The sequence below is a fragment of the Adiantum capillus-veneris genome, chromosome 28 (genome assembly GCF_014529385.1).
Source record: "Adiantum capillus-veneris isolate H3 chromosome 28, ASM1452938v2, whole genome shotgun sequence".
Lineage (NCBI taxonomy): Eukaryota > Viridiplantae > Streptophyta > Polypodiopsida > Polypodiales > Pteridaceae > Adiantum > Adiantum capillus-veneris.
This window is the reverse complement of record NC_140958.1, coordinates 127,199,506-127,211,419: the sequence shown is the minus strand read 5'-3', so window position 1 is coordinate 127,211,419 and position 11,914 is coordinate 127,199,506.

Here is an 11,914-nt window from a genome sequence, read left to right as displayed (position 1 = left end):
TCCATCCGCATCTCCCTCTCTTTCGGAGCATTCGGCGCGCTCCGAAGCTTCGGCGTCGACGAGACGAGCTTCACACTCGTCTAGACACCGGCGCTCTAGTGGTGGCGGTGGCGGTTGTTGTGGGGATTCCGCCACCGATGCCTCCACACCGCCTCGTGTTCGACGAGGCTCTTTACCCTCCCCTTCTTTGCCCGCCCCCACACCAGCCACAGTATCGCCATCTACGCCAGGTTTTGCACGGCTGACTGTTCCTAGAAGCTACACACCTCTACCTACTCCGCCAGGAGCCACCCCACTCGACACTCCTCGCTTCGGGGCCCAGACGCCGGTGGAGACACCTGATGTCCGTACCCCCATCGACACGCCGCTAGAGACCCCTGCCGGGACACCCAGGTTCACACGTCACCGGCCAGAGGGCTTGTCTTACTCCGTCGACTTCAGCAGCGGCATCATCATGGATGATGACGGCAAGAAGGTGATCTCGCGCATGCGTGGTCTTTGCTCTCAGCTGTTTAGACACTACATACTAAACAAATGGAGTGAAGTACCAAGTGATTTAAAAAACAGAGTCATCAGCATACTTCATGATGAGTTTCCCGTTCCAACACCGGATCAGCGCTTCAATGAAGACCTGATGAAGATTCGAATGCGCGAATACTGCAAACACAAGCGTTCCGAAGTGCAAAAAGCAATCAAGAATGGGTGGAACAGGCCAGATTGGCTGGCCAAAGAAGATTGGAAGAATGCGAAGAAAGCAGCGCGCGAGAATCCCGACAAGTGGAAGCAACAAAAGGATGCAGCCAGAGCGCGAGTAGAGGCAGGGAGCTCGCACCACTTGGGGAGCGGTGGATGGACATCATTTGAGGCCGATTTTGTAAGTGTTTTCACATTGCTCTTTATGTTCGATAGTTTAGGGTTTATGAGTTTTTTAATTCTAACATAATGAAATCTTTGTATGTTTTGACAGTGGTCGATGACAGGATGTGATCCCACACCGTACGAGCATGAGTACGCAGGCAGGAAGGGCTTAAACGCCCTGATGGACATTCTCAGTTCTCGCGGCGGCATGGTTAGTATTAGGGTTTACTCTTTTCTGTTTTTTGTATTGTTTTATAAATGTCGTTATATGTTTATACTTACTGAAAGCTGTCTTATTGTCTTTTTTTGCAAAATCTGACAGATACGCTGCTTGGACGCGATGAGACGTCTGACTAGACGACGTCAATTTAGCCTTAGCTAGATAGCATTAGTTTAGAGTTTCTCATAGCTTATGTATCATGAGACGGATTTTATACGTCTTTTTGAACCATGTATATTATTACATTTGTCACCGCAGTTCCTTTTGCCAATCAATTCTTTATGCCTATGATGTTGTACAATTGTCATTATTACATTTTCCAATCAATTCATTTTGCCTATGATGTGTACAATTGTCAATTTTGCAAGCAATGTGTCTTGTGGGTGACTATTTTGGGTCTATTATCTACCCTTGCACTTTTTTTAAAAAGTGAATCAAGTACAATATGGTTGATGGGTGGCAGGGCATTCAATGCCCTGCCACCAAAAAAAAATTCTCTCGGGCGTCGCTATAACCATCGCTATTTATGGCTCTGTAGCGTCGCTATGAGCGTCGCTATAGTCTTCTGTGTAAACGTCGCTATAATCGTCGCTATGAGCGTCGCTATATAGCGACGCTCTCGTAGCGACGCTCGTAGCAACGGTTTTAGCGACGCCGGGGGTTATAAAAACCCAGTGTATTTCCGTCGCTAACAGCGTCACAAGAGCACACAACCTCTTGTAGTGCTAGAACATTTCAAACCTTTGCTTTTCTAGTTCCGCATAGGGATATGTCATCCACCTGTGTTCTTGGGTTTGGTTGTTTTTTAGCCTCACATCATAGGCTTTCAAGAGGGCATATAATGTCTCATTAACCTTCTCTGCCAACACAGATCCTCCTGAACTAGCACTTCTCGGTTTCTCATCCGTGGATGGTTCTTCTAGAGGTTTAACCATCTGCGTAAGAGAAGATGCCTCCTTTTCCTCATGTTGTTTTATCTTCTCCTTAGCTTCGGTAAGCTTCTCAGCTAGGGATTTTTGCTCTCGTTCCCTTCGTGCTTTCATCCTAGTCTTTCTAGCTTTCCAACTATTTCGTTTGCTCTTGGTTTTCTGACTAGGTGCGTCTTGCTTTGGTCCATCATCTGTCTTTGGACTCGTGTCACTTTCCATGTTCTTTGTCTCTGGATTCTCATCATCTTTCTTTTGAGCTTGTGCTCTCGTAACTACTTGAACTGGTACAACATTTTCATTTTCTGAGCTATTAGGTAGCTGAACAATCCCTAATACATTTGTCGTGATTTTCCCGATTTGGTTTGGGTTTTTTGGGCAATCGGGGATCAAGTGAGTGATGCCACACTCAAGACAATAGGCATTTACTTCAGTGATCTCCGTATGAGGACATTGTTTGACCAAGTGGTTGTCACGACTTTTGTGACACTCTGTCTCTGGTTGAGGAGATTCTTTTAGCATTTCCTCTTGGCTATAAGCAAGCTTTGACCTAGATAAGCCATTATTTGTAATGAATCGCAGTGTCCTTTCGTCCATTTCATACCTTCTTTCTTTCGACTGAAACCTAGGAGGTGGAGGTTGTACCGGCCTCACCACTCCATGTGTTTCTCTCACATTTTGTTGCTCCGAAGGGTAGTACTCTCTTTGGTTGCTATACCACATTGTAGTTGGTATTGGCGTTGGTTTATTTGATGCTTCCATCATTGGCATGTATCTCATGTCTACCTGCATTCTAGCACCAGGCAACGGAGGTTGTTGTCCTAAGACAAGCTGTGGCCTTAAAACTCCTACTGGTCTTGGCGCATTCCCCGTAATGTATCTAGGTGGAGTAGGTGCTTCTGGAACAGGTTGTACATACCTCTCCCTAGAATTTTCCATGCTATAATAGCACTCTTCCCCCGTATCATTCGTCCATTTTCTCTCAATTTCACACCACTTCGGCTCTCCCGAATCAGACCTTACAAGAGGAATCAACCTCTTGACCAAGTCGTCTCACAGTTATCCACTAGATAAAGAGCTTCTTTGATCAACTCGTTTAGCGTCATCCTCCTTATCATATGCAGATCCTTCTGAAGGCCCGCATGTCTCATTCCTTGGATAAAGATCAGCATCAGTTGTGCTTGCGTAGGTAATTCCACTCTCGGGCAGAGCTTAACATATCTCTTGAGCCGTAATGATGCTTTGCGTACTAATTCATCCTCTTTCTGTTTGAATCTATGGATTTGCGAGACCATGTTGTGAGCAATGCTTTTTGGCGAGAATTCTTCAATAAACTCCTCAAACGGCTCATCTAGGGTCTCAAAATCCCATTTTTCCACCGAATCGAACCATGTAGCTGCATCATCTTCTAGAGTCAATCCAAATCCCGCAAACTGTGCCGCAAAATCTGAAACTTCCTCTGCTCTAATCACTCTTCTAAAAGCCGCTACGTGATCTCTCGGATCTTTATCTCCGGAGTATTTTCTGTTTACCCATTTCTGGACTTGGGATGGTCTAACTCGTCAATTGTCTACAAGTCTAACTAGAGAGTCTCCCAATCCTTCTATCGTTATCACTCTTGAAGGGAATCCTGGTGGCTCTCTTCTTGGAACTCCTATAGGAATTCTTGTGTTTGGTGGAGGCATTTGTGGTCCTTCATTGACCAAATATCCACCTCTTTCTAGTACAGTCTGTGGATTTGTGCTTTCTACAACTTTGTATTCTCGTTCATACTTGTCGACAACTATAGATTTCCATTGACAGTCGACTCCGTATGTGTAGACATATAAGAGCTTGTAATCCGTTATCTCTTCTAGGTATGGATCTGAGCACCTATAAAGATTGGCCTCATTGTCTTCAATGTATCTATATAGTCCTTCACTCTCATGACCAATCATCCAAACTCTCTCAACAAGATGGATCTTTATCAATTGCAAGTTTGGAAGATCCATTGTGGGAGGATATTCCTCTATCGTCAGGATCTCCAAGCTTGTGTAAGCTGCGTTTGAATCTAGGGTAGACATGATTCCTGGGCTTAAGAGATTTTTCTTGGTTCAAGTAGACTTAGTCCACTATGTTCAAGTGCTTTGGTTAGGGAAAAGTCGAAACTATGTTCAAAACCGCAACCGTTTCGTCACAATTCTCGCAAATTGTCGCTTTTAGACACCCCTGACTTACGGATGCATTTTGAGGACTTAAATGATGTTTTTTTCAAAATAGAACTAAATGGTTGCCGTGGCATACATTTAGTTCATGTTTTGCTCTAAGATCTGTAGAGCCGCTCTCAGGCTACGTTTTGATATAAAAACTTTTCCAATCCATTACCGTTTGTGAAAGTTATGGCCAAAACAGTGAAATGCAGTTTAGACTGGTCAAAATGAGTCCAAATTCAATTTTAAAAGAAGATTTTGGATCTCTGTGACACTGTGAACACTTCTGTATGGTCAAAATTATAGTTGGACCCTAAAACTGGCCTAGAGACATCCTACGCGTAGGATGTCTATATGCTCAGAATTTAACAAAATTTGGTCCAGAGACTCCCCTTAAGTCCAGCAACACAATGGTATGCTCAGAGGTTGATTTGGACCTAAAAATGGCCTTGAGACATCCTACGCATAGGATGTCTTTTTGCTCAGAATGACTTGAAATTTTCACCCCAGCTTCTCCTTGATGTGCTGATCGCAGTGGTGTGCTCATAGGTTGGTTTGGAGTCCTAAATCAAGTTGGAGACATCCTACACGTAGGATGTCTAACTGCTCATATTTTGTCCAAACTTGATCCCAAGATTCTCCTAGTGCTCAGCAACCCAATGGTATACTCAAATTTGAATTTGGATGCCAATAGGTCAAGATTTAGGCTGCAAGATCTTCTAGTGCACTCCAAGAGTAGGATGTCTGACAATTCTTGTCTTTGCTTGGTAAATAGGCCAAACAAGGTTCAAATTCACTTTTGAAAAAAGTTTTGGAATCCTTAAGACACTTAGTATCTCCCTATATGGCCAAAGTAGAATTTTGACCACTTTATGACCCAGGAGACATCCTACGCGTAGGATGTCTTTTTCATCTGTTTCAGCTCAAACTTGCACTGTAGCTTCCCCTTGATGTGCTAAACTCACAGATCTTTTCACTTTTTGATTCTGACACCTATAGGTTTGTTCAAATGATCAAGAATCTCTTCAAAAAGCTTGATGTCTGTTCTGATGAATTCCCAAGTCAAATCAACTCCAAATTGGACCAAATTTGCCTAGGAGGCTTGCCTAAGGCTATATGACAGCATGGTATGGTCACAGTAGAATTTTGGTTTCAGAATTATGCAATAGACATCCTACGCGTAGGATGTCTTTTTGCTCAGAATGAACCCAAATTTGAACCACAGACTCTCCTTAAGGTGCTGATCATTGTGGTATGCTCAGAATTTTGGTTAGAGTCCAAAATCACATAGAAGACATCCTACGCTATCGAGAAATTTGCGGTCTTGCCAGGAAAGCACCGGGCTTATGGATGTGAGAGTTTGTGAGAGAACTCAACAAAAACTATATGAAGGAGTTAAACCATAGATGCCATGAAGACAAGGGTTTGGAAAGAAGTGCAATCAAAGACGACTCACTCTTTCTCTCTTGCACTCACACACACAAAGAAAGAACACAAAAGAGAATGTCAAAACAATACGAAAATGAAAACATCAAGGCTATGGTCATGTCGTATCATGGGTAATATGAAAGGGTTAATAGATGAATTAATGGCATTCAATCTTGGCTGACCAAATAGGCTACGAATTGTTCTTTGGAATTGTAGTTTTGTGCTTACCATAATATATATATTTTGTCTAGTGATTGGGATTAATTGTGTGTACAAATCCTCTTGGTTCGTAGCAAGATAACTACGCTTACGTCAAAAGAAAAGTTATAGTCTATGAGAGGTAGTATGATGGGATCCGGTGATAGAAGTATTTCATTAAGCCTTTCTGGGCCAAAGAGAAACACTATACGTTGTTGAAAGTGTATTTTACGGCTAATCCATACGTTAATTTTAATAGATCGTACAGAGTGAAAGCGATAGAAATGATCATCATGTGGGTTATTCATCTAGGATAGTATGTGAGAAATGTAGATATGAGAGAAGTGAAAAGATGAGAATTTTCCCTCCCAAGCCCTATTCTTGCCCGTAGGCAATAAGGATACTACGGGGAGAGATGTACCTGTAGAAAAGAGAACTTAGAATTTGCAGAGAGGATGAATTACTAAGAATGAGAGAGATAGGTTTGCTTAAGGAGATGAGATTAGATACATATATATATGTTGGATTAGAGATGAAAAAGAAAACAACAAGAAATCAAGAAAACATCAATGTAGAACACATCTTACTTGACAAACCCTTCGGCACCATTATTGATGGAGAGAGAAGAAGAGTGGAGAATTCCACTTTGATTGATACACCAAGTGCAAGACCTTCTTTGATTAGAGTTGATCTTCCAAGGTTAGCTTGTTGCAAGAATGGCTAGTCTCCCTCTAGGAGAAAGTGTAGGCTTGGGCTTATGTTAATGGCTAAGTACAATTAGGCATTACTACTCACTCCCTCAAGAATTCCTCTCATCAATGGCTTGAATGCTTGAGTTCCTTTTCAAGGAAGAAGAGGTCCCCTTTTATAGGTGAAGGGAACCCCCAAGGGTTTACACAAGAAGAGAGGAGCCAGTGTGAATAGGAATTGGAAAAGTTGGAAATGAGCTGTCCCTGCATGATGTGGGCAGACTGGGGTCCAGTATTTTGATCATATCTCCTCAATCGTGGCTCCAAATAAAAAAGTAAAAATATGGGCAGAAACTTCAGCTCATTAGCTACGATTTCATTTTAAAATCATTTTCCAATTCGGATTGGAACCTTGTGTAAAAAAATCATCAAAATAGGGTCCATTTCTGGCAGCAAAAGTCTTCCCGTGGTCCCCTTAGCCTAGACTTTCATTTAATTCCAAAGGACACCTCATGCCATATGAAAGCATGACATTGCTCCTTGACAAAGTTTTGTAATCATGCTTGCAATAATGCATTAAAATAAGTGTATTTTTTAAATCATGCCACCTAGTGTCCCACTAGGATTTGATTCCCTCCTAGTAGCTATTTAAAAAGAAATATAAGAAAAGTATAAAAAATACATAGAATATATATATATATATATATTGGAGTTTACCCTAGATATAGGATCTAGCTAGGGTGTGAGATGATAATGAAATAGTAGAAATAAAGAATCAATGCTTTTTGCCCCAAGTTAAAGAGGCGGAGCTATTGATGCTTTTCCCATAGTATTTTCTAATGGTAAAGTAAGGATAGGTTACCCTTGAGAAAAATAATAGGATGAGATAGAAAGCTTATTATTATACTTAAATATGCATATGTACATTATAGGAAAGATAATTATGTATCTAAAAAGTTACAAGATAGATCTTGTAGCATGCGTTCCCACTATGTACGTGTCACAGCACGACATACACCCCCTCTAAACCTGCACATCCTCCGGTATGTGCCACATTATTTCTTTGTAAGATCAGCCCTCTTGTACATATTCCTTGCTTTCTTCTTCACTGGATGATTCCAAAGCTTCATCTTCACTTTGATCTTTACCCGTGGTTTGCTCTTCTTCCTCATCAACATCTTCTGGATCATTGTCTCCTCTTCTCTTAAACATTTTGATCCTTTTTCCTGCAATGGGAATCTTTACTTCTGTACCATCTAGTTCAGACAAGCTGTAAGTAGCATTTTCATGCACGTGCATTGCAACGTACGATCCAAACCATCTTTTTGAAAACTTACGTATGATTGTGTGTTGGTTATCAAGGCTACTATCATACACCAAAACCCAGTCACCTTTGTCAATTGCTTTGCTCCTGAGTCGATGTCGCTTATCAAAGTAGTCCTTGTTTTTCAACCTTGCATTTTTGAGTCGTTCTTTTGCAGCTTCAATGTCTCCAGGTCTTCTCTCTAGCTGCCTTATACGCAATGAAGGGAGATCTTCCCTGCTAAGCCCCTCTTGCCAAGGTAGTACATTCCATGTGGGAATTGTATCTTCAATCGGCATCACTGGCTTTTGACCATACATTAGCTCCGCAGGCATGTAGCCAATTACTGAGCTATGTGTTGTACGATCAGCCCATAAAGCATATGGTAACAATTTTGTCCACTCACCAACTCTTCCTTCGCAAGCCTTGGCCAAAGCTTTGATGATAGGAGGATGCCTTCTTTCACTCTTTCCATTGCCTTCAGGGTTGTAAGCTGTAGTAAGAGAAAGCTCGATTCCTAATCTAGAAAAGAACTCGCTTGCTTCTTCGGCATCCAGTTCACCTCTATCTGCAGTGATTTTTCCCACACAACCATAACGGCAAATCACCTCATCAAGAAGGAATTTGCACACAGCTTCTGTGGTTTTAGCTCTTAATGCTCTTCCTTCAACCTAGTTAGTTAGGTCCTCTCGTGCAAGAACCAAGTATCTCATCTGCCAGAGTCCTAGAGGCATTGTGACTAGATCCACAACCCATTTATAGTGCATGGCTAGTGGATATGTAGGGTGCAATCCATTACGATGTCGGACATTTGAATACATTTGACAAGTTACACATGACTCTACAAATTGAGATACATCTTTATACATACCCTTCCACCATTATTTTTTTTTCAACTTGGAGAAGGTTGCCCATACACCCCTGTGTCCAGCCCATAGACTCTCATGAAACTCTTGCATGAGCTTTACTTGAGTCTCTTTTTTGCATATAACTCGTTGTGGTGTAGCACCCTTTTGTTTAGGATGCTTCCACAAGTAACCATTCCTCAAAAAGTACCCATATGCTTTCCTGCGTATCCTCTTGAATTCTTGTTCAGACCAATCATCATGTTTTGTTAGAGTACTCAAGTAGCTTCCAATAAGAAGCCAATCACCTTCATAAAGCTCTTTCAAGAATGATTCAAGTAGATTAGTCATGCAGACATTGTTACCTTTGACATGAGAGATAGAATAGAACTTTGTGCTTACATCATCTCCTTCGTCAATCATTTGTGACTCATCTTCATACCTTTCCCTTGATAGCATATCTGCCACTGTATTGTCTTTACCTGCAATGTGCTTAAACTCGGGATTTAAGGACTTAATGTAGGCAATCCACCGCAACATAGCAATGTCTGGAGTTGAGCAGCTTGTAATCATCCCAAGAAGTGGTAGACAATTTGTTTCTACAACCACACATGCACCAATTAGGTACTCTTTCCCACTTTTCAAGGCTGTAACCATACCCCATAACTCTCTCTTTATCTGTGGATAGTTTCTTTGGCGAGCACTTAGCACCTTTGCTCCAAATCTTACCACATACCTGTGTCCTTCTTTGTCATCTTGCCCTATTGCCCATCCAATCCCTGTAGGACTGGTGTCTACTGTCACAATTACTGGCCTTTGACACTCATAGTCTACCTTTCTCAAAGTTGTTGCTGACTGGAGCAACTCCTTTAGCGTTTTCATGGATTTTACATGTGCTTCTGTCCATTTAAACTTCTGATTCTTTCTAAGCAGCTGATAAAGAGGATCATCTACATGTGCATAATGTGGAATCCAAATAACATAGAAGACACATGCTCCCAGAAACCTTCTAACCTCAGTGATGCTAGTGCACGTTTCTTTCATTCTTTGGATGGCATCTACCTTTGTTGGACAAGGTTTCCTACCATATGGCCCGCGCATGTGCCCCACAATAAGCACTTCATTGACACCAAACATAGACTTTTTCCCTGACAATGTAAGATTCACTTCTTCCAACCTAGACAAAATTTTATCACAATCATTTATGTGATTTACCACAAACCTGCGACATCCCTTGAGATCCAAAGCTTCATCTTTGTCACTTTCTTCACATCCTTTGATAGGAAAATCATCAATGAAAGGCATTGTGATTTGAGGAATAAAGTCACGTAAGACCTTATTCATCCCATTCATCATATGTGCAGCCGAGTTGGTTGCTCCCTGTGGCAATGTACACATCCTTACCAAACCCAAAGGTGTCCTCATGGTTGTCAAGTCTCTGCTTTCGATTGCAAGCTGAAATTGATCATACCCTGAGTAGAGATCCCCCATTGAGTAGATTGCCCTCCCTGCAAATGCCTCTGCAAACTCATCCACAATTGGACCTGTACCTACATTTCTAATTGTCACCTGGTTCACTGGTTACATATCTTGGATGAAGCGTAGAGAACCATTCTTCTTCGGAATTGTGAACCACCTGTTTGAGTATGGAGCACGAGAAGGCTCCAAGATTCCCATTTTGATTTTCTCATTCAGTAGCTCTACTAACTTTGGCAAATGAGCCTTTGGAACCGGAATAGGCCGCAGATTCCAAGGCACATGAGGTATTGTGAAAATTACCATAGGAGCTACAATAGAAGGATCAACACATCCTATCTCATGTGGCTCAAATGCAAAAGCCTTACCATGCTTTGAAAGCATTTCTTTGAATCACTTTGTCTCCTCCTGTGTTAGAAACTCCTTGCGACCAATCTGCAAGTCTTGGAAAGAGTCCTTTGTGAAGGTATGCCCAATCTTTTTAGGATTCCTCAAACTTGGTTGTAAAGAAGCCTGCTCAATCTTTTCCCTGTTGTTGGGTGGTAAGGGTGAAGCTACTGGTTTCACCTTCTTTGCTACACTCTTGTATTTAGTTTCAACATGGACTTCTAGGCCAACTGTTTGGCTTTCTTTAAAGGCTTCTATTACTTGATACATTTCCATAGAGCAAACTTCCACAACTTCATTTTCAAGATGCAAATTAGACTCCATTATAGCATCAAGCTCACCCATAGTATCTACAAAAGAAACTTGTTCACACAAACCCAAAACATTTTCAATAGGCTCTAACAACCCACTCTTTTTCATGCCTATTTGTACATGATGCACATATTGCCTCTCACATCTCTTCAAATCTTCAAGTTTTGTAAAACATACTGATCCATTTTTTTTTACCAAGGAGCTCGTTGAAAACGCTTCACTTATTTTTGGATCAGGCGAGACCCTTTTTCTTTCTGTACCACTGCAATCCTGCTTTACAATGGTACTTGGCCAAAACCCATCATTTCTCTATGATCATGAAACTCTTTGCTCACCTTTGGTAGAGGATGTTCTCTGAGGTTGTCACGATTTCTTTCATGGTTCACACAAACTGTGAGAAATTGGACAGCTCGGTTACCATCTTTGCTACGTATCCTAGCATATGCTGAACCATCATCCATTACCTTTGTTTCCATTCGAACTCCCACAATGTAGGGTTGTCCAAGGATGAGATGATATGAAGATGTATCCTGTACAAAGAAGTTTTGGTCAATCTTTACATCACCTATTGTTACCTTCACACCTGGACATGCTGCATACAATTCACCGGATGAATTGTTTGCCACTTTTACCATCCAGCCATGATCTGTGTCCATCGGCCATTTGCACTTGTTGTAGAGACTCTTTGACATTATGTTTATTTCTGAACCATGGTCAATCAAGGCAACAAATGGCTCTTCAAGATCACCTACCTTGACCAAAGTTTCTGTAGTAGCCCTTGCCCAATGACTTCGTGAATAATAACTCCTAGGAATATCTTCAACTTCTTCATCATCATTTGAGGAATGCACTTGCTTCACTCTCCCACTAGATTGGTAGCATCCTACCACAGCTCCATCATTCTCCTTATTTTGCAGTTGCATCCCTTGTGTCTTTGAGGTTTCCCCTTCAACCTGTGGACGAGAAACTTCAGCAAGGGTTTGCCTCTTCCTCTTGATGATGTCAATGATCTCCTCATGGAATTCACGCTTTGCAATGCCAAGAAATTCTCCCAGAGTAAACTCAATCTTTCTATTCAAGATC